At 38.7% G+C, this 14,903-nt stretch overlaps 1 protein-coding gene across 1 annotated transcript in view; it reads left to right on the top strand.

Annotated features, from left to right (window-relative positions):
- Positions 1-14,706: 14,706 nt before the first annotated feature.
- Positions 14,707-14,903, top strand: part of LOC126380682 (tenascin) — a 47,348-nt gene continuing 47,151 nt past the window's right edge. Inside the window, exon 1 of the mRNA XM_050030258.1 lies at positions 14,707-14,862. The gene's annotated coding sequence lies outside the window, so the exon portion shown is untranslated. The remainder of the gene's footprint in view (positions 14,863-14,903) is intronic.

The following is a 14,903-nucleotide window of genomic DNA, read 5'->3' on the forward strand; positions in this document are numbered from 1 at the left end:
TCTTAAAAATCTAAATAGGTAAATCTAATTTAATATCAAAAGCGACATCTATCGGTTCTAACTTGAACTAACATTACTTTGACCGAGTTTATTCACTAGCGTACCACTTTAGTAAGCGCTGGAAGTGATTCCAAAGTCTTTCAGTAGATGGCGCTGTCGGTAAGTATTTTTTAGTTTTAGAAACACAATGTAGATGGCGCTGAAATGTTACTAAATTATTTATTTTGTTACACAATGCGTGTGGTCTCCAATGGGGTCGGTAGAGCCAGAAGAACCTACCACAGGCAAATTTGCTCTCAAGTTAGTAGGTATCATAAGGCAAAAGGCGCTTACCAATAGATTTACCCATGATGTAGGCAGAACCTGTGAAATTAGAAACATAGATTAGCATGCGAATATTGTGCAATTCCAACAATTACACACTATAGGTCAAATTAAAAACGTCCTTCATTTTTGAAATCAGTTAATGCCATTTGTTTTTTTTTTGACGTGACTTATTATTGTAGACTAGCTTTTGCCCGCGACTTCGTCTGCGTGGCGTGTTATAAAAGAGAGATCTTTGTGTGTGTGGGAGTGCATATCAAATTTCAAGCATCTAACTTATGCAGTTTAGATTTTTTCATACAATTGTTTTTTCCCGCTAACTCCCATTTTTCAAAATACAGCCATAACTAAACTTTATATTACTAAGGTATGCATGCATGCTAGATTGAAAACATCTATCTTACGCGGTTTCGATTTTTTCATACAAATGTTTTTTCCCGCTAACTCCCGTCTCCGTGGGAATTTTGCAATATCCTGTTGCAATTAAGCTTTAAGTTAACTAAGGTAAACTGCATGTCAAATTTCAAGCGTCTAACTTAAGCGGTTTAGATTTTTCATACAAAAGTATTTTCCCGCTTATTCCCGTTCCCGTGGTAATTCCGGGAATTCCTTTCTTAGTGCACCTCTACGGTACCTAAGCTACGTCTCTTCCAAATTTCAAGTGCCTACGTGTAGCTGTTTAGGCTGTGCGTTGATATGTCAGTCAGTCAGTTTCTCTTTTTTTTTTCTTTTATTTGTTTTTTTTTAGATTTTTTAGTTTTTGGTTTTTTTTTTTGTTTTTTTTAGATCTGCCGCAAATGACATTAACTACTTGGCCGGACAAATGCGGGAGCCCAGTTAGGCACAAACCTCGGCTCACGGCGTCGTCTGAGAGCATTATATTTGAAAGATTTAATCGACCCTAGTGGGTCTTTTTTTTTGACGTGACTTATTGTAGATTTGCCGCAGATGGCATTAACTACTTGGCCGGATAGACCCTAGTGGGTCGATAGCGAATGCGCTGAATGAAAAAAAAAGGAAATTTAGATGACTTTAATTTTCGACAGATTTTGAAGTCGGTTCATTTTTTAAATTACCTACTTTTTTACATTCATTAAAGCAAAGAAGTTGGCCTTTACTAAGTACTTACAGTAACTACTAAGAAATCCAAATTATACACTGCTCTTGAGTACAAACATTTCTTTTTTTTATAATAACAGTGTCCGACCCGACACTAATGTCAAACCACTAACTACCCTTTTTCTTGTTAGTAGGTAATTTTAAAAATGTTATAATTGCTCTCATAATTACACACGGGTATGGCGCAGTTTGTAACCTGTCCGGCTGTCGTTTGTACAGATCATGGGATCAGTGTCATTAAAATACCAAGAATAAAAGTAGTAGGTTCATAGGTTTACATTAACGGCCTCTGTGGTTTCGGGTTTGAATCCCGGTGAGGACACTGCCACTAAGTGGTGTATCTAATAGTTTGTTTAGGACATTGCAGGTTGATCACCCGATTGTCTGAAAGTTAGACCTGTGCTTCGGAAGGCACGTTAAGCAGTCGGTCCCCGCTACGTAATAACTCTCCCTGGATCTTCGTGGATATTAGATATATTATGCATCTTTTATCTTTGTTTTTGGGTATACATTTTTATTACACCCAGGCGCAATTAAAACATCTTCCACCCATTATTGTTCTGATGAAAATAAAGAAAAGCAATATGTATACCTATAAGTATATAACAGCGTATCTATATATGCATAGGTACAGTCATGAGCTATATAATGTACCCACTTTAGGACTCTGTCGCACTAACATATTTGACATTTAGTAAGACTTACAGTTCAATTTGTCAAAAAAGTTAATGTGACATGGTACCAAAGTGTATACATATTAATGCTCGTGACCGAATGTCATTAGATTATGTTTGAATAATTACGTACACTGAGCAATGAGTAAATAGGTAATTATCACGTGAAATCTAATCAGCGCCATCTGTATATTTTTACAGGAACGTAGCCTGGATAGCCTCTTATTACCTGGTCACCGCAGTCGACAGACGTCATACAGTCGTAGGATGCGTCCGCGCAGATAATAATCGCGACATAGCGCACGTCGTGGGAACCCGCGAGATGATATGCCGACGCACGACTGACGACTGGTTGAGGGAAAAAATTGTCCAATAGATGACTTCCTCATAGGAGAGATTCCTTGCATAGTTTCGAAGTTTTTGCAAGGGTGACGAAATGATCACTTGTCAATGGTTCATCATCGATTTGTTTACACGTAAGGTGAATAGTCAACATGTTTTAGTGGTAAGAGTTTTGTTCTCTGGATTGAGATGTCGGAGGTCCTGTGTTCGATTCCTAGTGAGGTCTTCTTGTACTTATCGTGTGGGTTGTGAGGGTTATTATTGAGCCGCCAAAGGCTCCTGACATGGCTCATCTAATGACTACATACTTACATCAGTAAGTAGTAACCGGGACCAACGGCTTAACGTGCCTTCCGAAGCACGGATCGTCGTACTTTCGTACGGGTTTTTTTTGTTTAGAAGGGCGTCTTATTTATTAAGAATTGAATTGTTTCTTTGTTATTGAATAAATAAACTAAAAAGAAACTAGAACAAAACAAAGAAACTGTAGAAAGGCCTCCAATCGTGTTTGGAAATAAATCATTAAGCCATTCCACACATACCGGGATAATACAAAAGAAATTACCTTAATCTGGAGCAATCTTTCTAATGGCCACTGAAGATCATAGCTAGGACTACGGACTTGAAAATTGAGGCACACACACGGTGGGGCAAAGAGAAATACAACGTAGACGCGACTTTTTATATTCCGGTGTTAAAATACGTTCTTTTTGTGCAATGAAGAATTGGGTAGTTTCCTAGCTGAAAGATAAATTATGAAATTCTGGGGGGCAACGTAACCTATGACGTCATAGAAAAAGTGACAAAATGTCGCACTTATTATTACATTTCTTTATTAAAATACATTAATAAGTTAAATAGAAAAAAAGAAAACACTTTTTGTCACCTTTAGATCTGTCTTTATTTAGTAATCAGGGGGGTTAAAATGGCCACATCGGAACAATTCATCTAAAAAAGCAATATTGCAATTTGACATTTGTGTGCATTGCTCACTTACTTTTATATGCGCAAATGTCAAATTGAAATATTGCTTTGTTAGATGAATTGCTTCTATGTGGCCATTTTAACTTTACCACAGGAAATTAAATAGAACTATATTTGTTTTTGAGGTTGCTCTGTAGATGTGCTTCGAGTAGTCACTAATTGTCCGGACAATTGTAGAGCGCTGAGATGCTAAGGGTTCTTAATTCTTATCTGGTCAGAGACTTGTCTCCTCTACAAATACATATTCTTTGCCTCGATCTACCATGTTTGCCTCGGAGGTCATAACAGCATTTCCTAATGTTTTTTCTCATAATTAAATGATAGAGCATTAAATTGATTTTCTGAATCGCTTAGATGCTTCATGGGAGTTTTGTTGGGTAGGTAGGTATAGGAGTAAAGTGTGTTAATCGACCGTCCTTTTCGTTTTTGGCGGATAAGAAAAATACAGATATAACTTAAAATGAAATAAAAAGTGTCTGTAATCAGTCATTATTTTACTATATTAAATGTAAATGTATTGTAGATTTGCCACAGATGGCATTAACTACTTGGCCGGACAAATGGGGAGCGCTGAAGGCTCTCACCCGGTACAATTTAAGACAACAGGCCTGTGCCCAGTTGGGCGCGAACCTCGGCTCAGGGCGTCGTCTGAGAGTAAAAATATTTGAAAGAATTAATCGACCCTATCGGGTCGATAGTGATAAGCGCTGATTGAGGGAAATCGTCGACCACCGGCGGGGTCAGTATCGGGGTCCTGAAGTGTTTGGTGTCGCGAGCAGATTGGCTGCCTTTATGGCTAAAGTAATCGGGTCGTCGGGATTGTAAATTACGTCCTTCGGACGCCGATACTTTTCAGTACCGTCCCTAAGCGGGATGTATTCGGAAGCCGCAACTACCAGGGGATGTGGGTGGTGCAGAGCAGAATCGAAAAAACGTTTTGAAACTAATTTGAGCCATTGGGCAATGGTTGGCAGACCTAGGTCAATGTGCAGATTTTCATTGCGAAGGAACCACGGAGCTCCCGTGGCTTTCCGCATGAAACGAGACCGTCTCTTTCGTTTTCGGCGGATAAGAAAAGGACAGATATAACTTCAAATGAAATAAAAAGTGTCTGTAGGAATCAGATCAGATTTTACTACAAGATCACTGTGGTTCTGTGGTTCACCGGCTGGCTTCTCAAACGAGGAGGGCCGGTTCGTATCCCGATACCGGACTGGCACCAATAAGTTGTTCTTCTTCTTCTTCTAGTGCCTGTCCATTACTGGACGTTGGCCGTCAGCTTTAATAAGTTGTTACGATATTATTATATGTAAAGTTGTCATGCGCTTCGCAAACTTGTAAGTTAAAACTATTTGGTGAAGTGAAGTCACCGTGGTAATGTGAATCACCGGCCTTTTTTTTAATGTGGAGCCTTGGTTTGAACCCCGGTACCGGACTTTTCCAAGTTATTAGTTTTCTAACACAGTTGTCTCGAATTATTTATAGACGACTATACGGTTCACCACCTATCACGTTGGTCTAACAGAAAGCTTGATGCGTGGGTACGGTCACGAGCATTAATATGTGTACACTTTTGGTACCATGTCACACTAACTTTTTTGACAAATTGAACTGTAAGTCTCACTAAATGTCAAATATGTTGGTGCGACAGAGTCCTAAAGTGGGTACATTATATTGCTCATGACTGTTCATGGTGCGATGGATGTCTCTGATTATACCAATTAGTATATAGCCATGGACTTATGTTATTTCACTACGAAATTCTTATTTCAAAATCTTCCCAAACCACTAACCGTTAAAGTCCCACAACATTCGTCACTCCGAAACCTTCCAACCATGGAATCAATAAGCCCATACAATCAGCTGCTTAAAATGCGTTAAAATTGTTTCACTTAACTATGCTCGAAGACGATTCACACCAATTATATCTTTTTTATCTTTATTTAATTTGGGAGGTTTTGTCCTACAGAACATGGCAACTTTAAAATATTACTTTTTACACTGCTTAAATATTATAGTGGTTATTGCTTCTCAGCAATAAACATATATTATGTAAGTTTCGCGGCGTCCGAATTTGGTATCTACAGAATACTTTGGAATATTCCGACATTCACCTGTGATAATTAAACTTTCCCAGCAACAACCTTCTTTCCGCACTCCATCCGTTCTTTACACACTCCATCAGTAGATGATATACGTCATCCAACGACCAATTACCAATTATTCCTGATCTTCATTCACTATCGCCACATCGCATAATAAACTACAATTTGTTCTTTTGTACTCAACAAAAACTGATCATACACGGCCATCACATGAAAGACCAAAGGTCAAAGCGCGAGAGATATTAGGAGTATTGCTCACGCGATTCAGAACCGCAGCGGTGAATACTCTGACTTGCAAAAATAAGTGCTAAGTAGAAGATAGAAGTTAGAGATTTCATCGTCTTCCAACCATTATCTCGTTTTTCTCAGGGTCCGCTTACCTAACCTGAAGATTTGACAGGACCGGTTTTTTACAGAAGCAACTGCCTGTCTGACCCTCTAACCCGCGAAGGGAAAACCGGCCAATACAGGTTAGGTCACATACCTCCGAAATGGAATTTCACGGGAATGTGGGTTTCCTCACGATGTTTTCCTTCACCGCTGAGCACGTGATAATCATTTATGATCCAAACATGAATTCGAAAACAAATTCTCCAATCATTGGTTTAGGCCTGTGCGGGATTCCAAAGCGACCTGCGAACTCAAAGTGAGAGGCAAGCGTTCTGCCAACTGGGCTAGAGTTAGAGTTTTAAAATAAAAAAAACCTTGTGTGTTTGCGTATCTACTGCTATTGACACACCATAATAAATAAGTCACGTCAGAAAAAAAGATAGGACTTGGAATTGGAGCCCGGAAAAGATCTTAACGTGGGCGTTTGAACGCTGCGTTTATTTCTCACGTGTAAAATTACGGAGTTCAAGCCGATTAGAAGCCGCGGCTACGGTTTCCCAATCCACCTCACATCTCAGTGAATCGAACGCCTAACGTTAAGTTTTGCTTCAGGGCTGCCATCTTCTTCTATCGTGTGGGTTGTCAGGTGAATTACCAACCTCATCAACCCTGGTGTCAGGGTTATTATTGAGCCGCCAAAGGCCCCTGATATGGCTCATGTAACGATTACTCACTTACATCAAGTAGTAACCGGGACCACTGACTTAACGCCTGCTATGGGTGAGTACTTTTTGGTGTGCATATTGCGTAGGTACTTTTGGCGTATTTGTTCTTTTTTTATCATGACTTATTGTAGATTACTCGCATATGGCATTAACTACTATGCGTCCCTGGTGTTAAATACAGGGTGTTAGTGACATCGTAACGAATACTGAAAGGGATCATTCAGACCATGATTCTGAGTTAATATCTAGTGGACTTTTCTGTCGTAATATTCATGATTTATTTAGTTTTTAAAAATTATTTCAATTTCTATACTTTTGCGATGGAAAATTCTACTTGATATTACCTCAGGATAATGAGTTAAATCATCCCCTGCATATTTGTTACGATGTCACTTACACCCATACAAGTGGGTGAATATCAAAATGTGTCAAGTTTGGTGTCATATAATATTTTCGTGAAAAATTGGGGAAATTGGGAAAATTGGGAATTGAAAAATTCCTTTTTCATGTCGGAACCGAGGATCCTTTTGGATCTTTTTAATGTCGGAACCCAATTTTTCACGACAAAATAATATGTAATTTCGCCACCAAACTTGAAATTTTGAGATTGATCCAAGTACGTATGGTTATTTATTAGTGACACCGTAACGAATACTGAGGGGGATGATTCATACCATGATTCTCAGTTGTCAATCAAGTGGAATTTCCTGTCGGAAAATTCATGAAATATTTTTTTTATTATTTTCATTATTTTCCATACTTTTGCGACGGAAAATCCCACCTGATATCAACGCAAAATCATGGTCGGAATCATCCCTTAAAGTTTTCGTTACGATGTCACTAAGACCCTGTATGTTTTTAACAAACAAGTATTTTAATTGGCAGCCCTATTCTATACTTACGCCTCTTGGAAACGCATAAACATTAACGCGGCCATAGAAACGGCTCGGGGTAGGGTTCAGATCTAATCTAGGTCTTTATATAGCTATAATTGTGGCGGTTCGGTAGCGGGCTAGAGTGCGGGGTCGCGAGTTCAATCCAGACGCGTAACAATGAGTCTCTATGTATTTTAAACTGGATTTCAACCCAGAAGTGTGTTTGGTCTCTAATTTTGTTTTCTTTTGCATTCAACTTATATACGAATTTTAACAAAGAAAAATGCAATAATAAATGCGACATTTTGTCACGTTTTCCTATGACGTCACAGTGTCCTTTTTCATAGTAATTTCGTGTTATGACGTTTAGTAAATGTTCTCTAGCTATAGAGGCAGCCAATCAGCTCGCGACACCAAACACTTCAGGACCCCGATACCGACCCCGCCGGCGTGGTCGACGATTTTCCTCATTCAGTGCTTATCGCTATCGACCCACTAGGGTCGATTAATTCTTTCAAATATTTTTCCTCTCAGACGACGCCCTGAGCCGAGGTTCGCGCGCAACTGCGCACCCTCAGGCCTGTTGTCTTAAACGTTGTACCGGGTGAGAGCCTTCAGCGGTCCCCATTTGTCCGGCCAAGTAGTTAATGCCATCTGCGGCAAATCTACAATAAGTCACGTAAAAAAAACGTTTAGTAAAGAAGTAACTGATTTGACTAATTGGAAACTAGCCTATTGTACCTATATATTATTTCGACTGTGCCTTATAATTAATCACCCTTTTCAATGTCTAGGCCTAAAAAAACTACTGCAGACTCTTTTCATTCTAACAAAGTTAATATGAATGTATGTTTGTATGTTGTTACCGCGCCGACAAAGAAAATCAAGGCGGCACCATTAGTCTTCAGATTAGACTCATGCGCAAGAATATTAATAGTTACAATGAATGTATCACGCGCATGTTTAATAGAATAACGCCGCCTATATTTTAAATACGTAATCTCGAAGGTAAAAAAATTCGAACACGGGTGGTCGAAGGTCGGAGTTCGGAGTCGAAGAACTACCCAATACTGCTATTTAACATTTATTTTAAGTTATACTTGTCATTTTCTTATCTGACGTTTCTTGTTTGACGTGTACTCGACAGGAACATTTATGGAACACACTTCAATTTTAGGTAGAAATTTAAAAAGCCCTTCCAAAATTTTATATTGGCTAATAACCCGACAGAATTAAGTTCCAAGCACACACGTGAAACGGGTTGCATATCAGCGAGACTGCGAGATGCCTATTTATTCGCCGGGGTTATTCATTCATTTTTAAATTAACAATTGTCAATCATCCTTTCTCTTCCTTTTGGGCGGATAAGAAAATGACGGGTATAACTTAAAATAAAATTAGAGTCTGCAGGAATCGGGGCCATTGCGCGTTTATTTTTATATGCGCAAATTGTCAAATAGCAATTTTTCTTTTCAGATTTGCAGGGCTAACATGCGTGATAAAATTATCGATTTTTTTTTGACGTGACTTATTGTAGATTTGCCGCAGATGGCATTAACTACTTGGCCGGAGAAATGGGGAGCGCTGAAGGCTCTCACCCGGTACAACGTTTAAGACAACAGGCCTGAGGGTGCCCAGTAGGGCGCGAACCTCGGCTCAGGGCGTCGTCTGGGAGGAAAAATATTTGAAAGAATTAATCGACCCTAGTGGGTCGATAGCGATAAGCGCTGAATGAGGGGAATCGTCGACCACGCCGGCGGGGTCGGTATCGGGGTCCTGAAGTGTTTGGTGTCGCGAGCTGATTGGCTGCCTCTATGGCTAGAGTAAAATTATCGATCTATTCAAGAAATTTTGCCCAAATCGATAAGTTTGTTTTTTTTTTCCTAACCAACGTGGTACGTGATTTGGTTTGTATTTTGACAGAAGGACATGACTTATTTGGGTTCACATATTAGCACCAATCGACATAATTATGTCATCAGAATCGATAAAATGGCCGTCACAATTTTTTATCACGTTGCGGATGTTACTACTGGAAGGGTCTAAGGTAAGTATTAGATGAATTGCTTCAATGTGGCTTTTGTACTAGCTTTAATGCTAACATAAGCTCCTTGCCGTCACTCAATCATTCTTCAGTCGGAGAACTCTTTAATACCGCTTCATCATAACTAAGTACCCCGTGAGAACACTGCACGATCGTAATACCTCTCATCTATCCTTGTCTAACTCCTACAAGTCCAAATACATCCATCTCGTTCACCCAAAATTCGTGACCATACGATTTCGCCTGGGAAACAGTAATTTTTACTCGTTGTTTTTGGTTGAATTTTAATGAAGATATTGATGGGTAAGACTCTATGGGTCGTAGGCCAACGGTTTCCTGTCGGAAGATCTTAGGAGGCCAATTATTTTAGGAAAGTCAGTTTTTTTTTTAAGTTTTGTAGCGAGAAAGAGCGTTGACCGTTTGAGCGTTGTTAACCTTTGAACGAGGAGCTCGGTGGCGCAGCGGTAAACGCGCTCGGTCTGCGATTGTTGAAGTTAAGCAACTTTGGCAAAGGCCGGTCATAGGATGGGTGACCACAAAAAAAAAGAAATCCTCTCGAGCTCCTCCGTGCTTCGGAAGGCACGTTAAGCCGTTGGTCCCGGCTGCATTAACATTCGTTAATAACCACCAATCCGCACTGGGCTGGGTGGTTTAAGGCCCGATCTCCCTATCCATCCATAGGGAAGGCCCGTGCCCCAGCAGTGGGGACGTTAATGGGCTGGTGATGATGATGATGAACCTTTGAACGACTAGATTATTAAACTCTTTATTGTACACATGAATACATAAATAAAATCACAAAAAAATAGGTCTTCTATCGTGTGGGATGTGAGGTGGAATACCAACCTCATCAACCCTGGTGTTAGGGTTATCATTGAGCCGCCAAAAGTCCCTGAGATGGCTCATGTAACGATTACATACTTACATCAGTAAGTTGTAACCCGGACCAACGGCTTAACGTACCTTCCGAAGCACGAAACATCTTACTTTCGGACAATCAGATGATCAGTCTGTAAAATCCTAACCAGACTAGGGATCACAAAGTGATTTTGGTGGACTCTATGAAGCAGCTGTGAAGTCAGCCAAATTTCATGAAAAACGGTTGGTAGGAAATAGCACACATTCAAAATAAAATAAGTAGTTTACAAAAACAACATAAAAAAATATATATTTAAATAAATAATAAATAAAAAAAATATATTATTATTTTTTGAAATATATTATTGTATTATTATTATTTTTTTTTATTTTATAGTTTACAAAAATCAACAGCCAACTTCATACTAACCTAACAGTAACAGATAGCTATGTAAATCCTCAAACTAGGTCGTTTTGAGCCTTGAATGAATGCTTGTCACAATATGAATGAACAAAATGTCGTGCGTACGCGCATATAAAACTAGTTCCGAGATGTTATGGTTGTTTTGGGTGTTGTGGGCAGTGGGAGAATTTAGGACGTCTGTGTAAGGTCTGGATATTTTAAAATAAGAATCATAGATATTTAAATAAGTATCGGAATTTGTTTGAGATAGGGCCATGATATAAAAAAATGAAATGGAATTTATGCTCTATGATGAAGACTTGATGACTTTTGTGCTCAGCGGTGAAAGAAATACGGTATGTTATTATTTTATCGGAATGACGGATTTTCTTTTTCATAATCATATCATGCAAAAAAATGTGAAAGTTGGTAACATAATTATGTATTTTTTTTTCTAGCTGCTCGTGGCGCTGAACTTAGTAATTTACAACAAGGAACGAAACGTTAATTATTTCTATTTGTCTTCGATATTTGAAAACATAAAATAAAACGTACATGTCACAATAATTATGTTCTGAAAAAAAAAAACAACAAGGAAAAAATAAATCAATCTCTTATTATTTATATTTTTTTAATTCTAAAAAAGAAAATCTTACATTCAATCTTCGTGTACTGTTTTAAAATCTTGTCATTAAAATTAGGTTTAATACTCTTACAAGGCGCAGAGAACAGCCATTTTGGATCAACTTACGTGCCTAGGTACCGGTAATTATTATAACGAAATCTTATTAATCTTGTTAATCTTATTCTTACTATTATTTTTTTCATATTCTTAAAAAATAATAATTGAAAACAAAAATGGTTTTGCGGCCACAATCTAAAAGGAACCTCTATTAATGTAATTGATACAAACTCCCAAATTCCTCACTTTGACCACTACATTCCTATAAACACAACTGCCTCCCATGCGTAGGCGCCGACAAACTTACCACTGCGCTTAAAAGTATCGCTACTGTCCTTGTATTTCGTAATATTTCTTCACAATTTTTGTAGTTCCAATTTTCGCCATGCGCAAAATTAACTTTGTGTTTAGTTTACTTATGGTGTTGGTTGGTCTACCGTAATAAAAAGCGTAATATAATGGCATTATGAGCTCGTAACATGTGTGTAGTGATATTTGAAAGAGTTCTAAAACATGTCGATGCGGGATTTCGTTAATAGGTTCTTTGTTATGAATTTGAATTTATAACTACTAAAATTCGAAGGTCTTTTAACAGAGGATAAGGTTTTGGCTTCGCGCGGCTTGCGCATTTGCTATGCCACAGACAAAGATAGCAACTCAGCCTGTGTTCAGATCATTTTAAATACAAACACGAAATATCTCATTATTTTTTTTCTTTTTTTTTTGACGAGACTTATTGTAGATTTGCCGCAGATGGCATTAACTACTTGGCCGGATAAATGGGGAGCGCTGAAGGCTCTCACCCGGTACAACGTTTAAGACAACAGGCCTGAGGGTGCCCAGTTGGGCGCGAACCTCGGCTCAGGGCGTCGTCTGAGAGGAAAAATATTTGAAAGAATTAATCGACCCTAGTGGGTCGATAGCGATAAGCGCTGAATGAGGGGAATCGTCGACCACGCCGGCGGGGTCGGTATCGGGAGAGTTGTGAGGTAGAGTACCAACCTCATCAACCCTGGTGTCAGGGTTGGACTGACTCATGTAACGACTACTTACTTACATCAGTAAGTACAATCTGGTGATCAGCCAGTAATGTCCTAACCAAACTAGGAACCACAAAGTAATTTTTGTGATATGTCCCCACCGGGAATCGAACCAGGACCTCCGGATCGTGAGCCCAGCGCTCAACCACTGGACCACGGAGGTCGTTATTTGCTTATAATTTCTATCAATAAAATAATTTTCGGAATAAAACACATTGATTTTTTTAAGAAATTAAAACGTATTACAATATTTTCCTAAACAGACTGATGAAATAGGGGGTGTACGTCTGTATGGAAAGTATAAACTCATGCGAAGCCGGGGTGTGTCTCTAGTCACTACATAGTATAAAACAAAGTCGCTTTTTCTGTCCCTATATCCCTATGTACGCTTAAAACTTTAAAAGTACGCAACGGATTTTGATGCGGTTTTTTTAATAGATAGAGTGATTCAAGAGGAAGGTTTATATTATAATAATATCCATGAAATAGTCGAGAAATACTGTTATTTTTGAAGTTTTTAATGTGATGTCGTAAATAATTTCATTTTTTCCTCAGCATTGCACTCGAGCGAAGCCGGGACGGGTCGCTAGTATATTATAAAAGTCTACCTATACATACATATAATGGGACCCGGTTCTACCTCACACCGAAGTGCTATCACTACATTATCCATCTCTCATTGTTTACGATCGGACCAGGGATGCGGCTGTAGGGTGACCATGCATTCGATACAACTCGGGACTTTTCTTTTGTCCGATTATTACTGTTTTCTAACCGATGATTAGACATAATCTAAAAGCGAGATTGTGTAGGATATCGTAACCCCCGATCTCCCGGTTTTCATGATGTCCGCTTACCAAACCTGAAGATTTGACGGAATCTCTGACCTTCCAACCCGTGAAGATAGAAGATAACACCAGCCCAATACAGGGTAGGTCACATATATACCTCCGAAACACATTTCTCGGGAACGTGGCTCACGATTTTTCGTTCACCGCTGAGCAGGTGATAATAATTGATAATCCAAACATCAATTCGAAAACAAATCCGAAAATCATTGGTGTCAGCCCGTGCTGGAATTCTAATTTGCGAGAGTAAAGCGTTCTTCCAACTTCCAACAAGAGACTTTTCTGGACTGGAATGGTATGATTAGATTAGGTTAGGTTAGTGAATATTTTGATTATTATATCGACACTTAGGTTGCTTGAGGAATTTGTGCCCGGTTGTGCCACCAAGTACCTAACACAGGTCAAAAAATTCAGCTGAAAAAATTACATTTCTTTTTTTTTTATACTGTCATACGTATCGCATTTACGCGATGTCATGTAAGAAGGCCAATTTTTGACAGTTCATCAGTCAACTCTATGTACCAACCTACCTACTTAGAGAGAAAGAGAGAGAGAAATACTTACGATAAACGGCAAACGGGTACTTAAATATCACATTTCAATAAGTCCCATATTTACAGTGAAAGGTGGTGACAGTACATTGGACACCTACTGCTCGAAGTATGGCCGAAACGTTAGCCGGTTCCTATTGACAGCTAGAAAAATACCACATCGATACTCTTACTTATTTAAGTACTTATAAAATAGATAGAAGTATTGTCATCGTCAGTTTTTTTTTTATATTGATGTTCCAGGTTAGAATCCCGGCGGGGACATATCACAAAATAGGGTAGTTTCCAGCTAGTCAAATCCGTTACTCTTTACTAAACGTTAAAACACGAATTACTATGGAATTTGTATGAGAAAGCAACCTGTGACGTCATAGAAAAACTTGACAAAATGTACATTATTATTACATTTTTCTTTATTAAAATTCATAGAGTTAAATAGAAAAAAGAAAACGTTTTTTGTCACCTTCAGATCTGTCTTTATTTAGTAATCAGAATTTTATAATTTATCATTGACCTAGGTTTGTGTTGTTTCACTGCAACCTAAATCACTGTTGAATCTTCAAACTTATGCAAGATTAGTTCGCTTTAAAGATACGTTTATTTTCATTACCAAGCGGCGTCTAAAGATTACGTTCTGTTTACAAAAAGACATCAGCGTGTTAATCTCTAGCTCGCTTTCTAGAAAGAACAAGTTAGAACACTTTTTCCGGATCAAACCTCGGAAGGAACGCGAGCGATGCGCGCCATAGTTTTATTTCACCAACAAAACTGCCGCCAAAACCGGCAGTTGAAGCGCGCCAGGGCCGCAGTGCGCATGCGTTGCCCGCCATCTTGCGGTTGCTATGGTGACGTGAGTTGTAATCAAATAAACTACCAATAAAAATAAAATTGTTTATGAAAACGAATTGTTAGTGTGTGGGAATTTTTTGTTTTATCTTTGGATTTTTTTTTAATGATGGTAAGGTTTTTGTTGTATTTTTTGCTACGAAGAGATTAAGT

Source organism: Pectinophora gossypiella, chromosome 3, assembly GCF_024362695.1.
Source record: "Pectinophora gossypiella chromosome 3, ilPecGoss1.1, whole genome shotgun sequence".
NCBI lineage: Eukaryota > Metazoa > Arthropoda > Insecta > Lepidoptera > Gelechiidae > Pectinophora > Pectinophora gossypiella.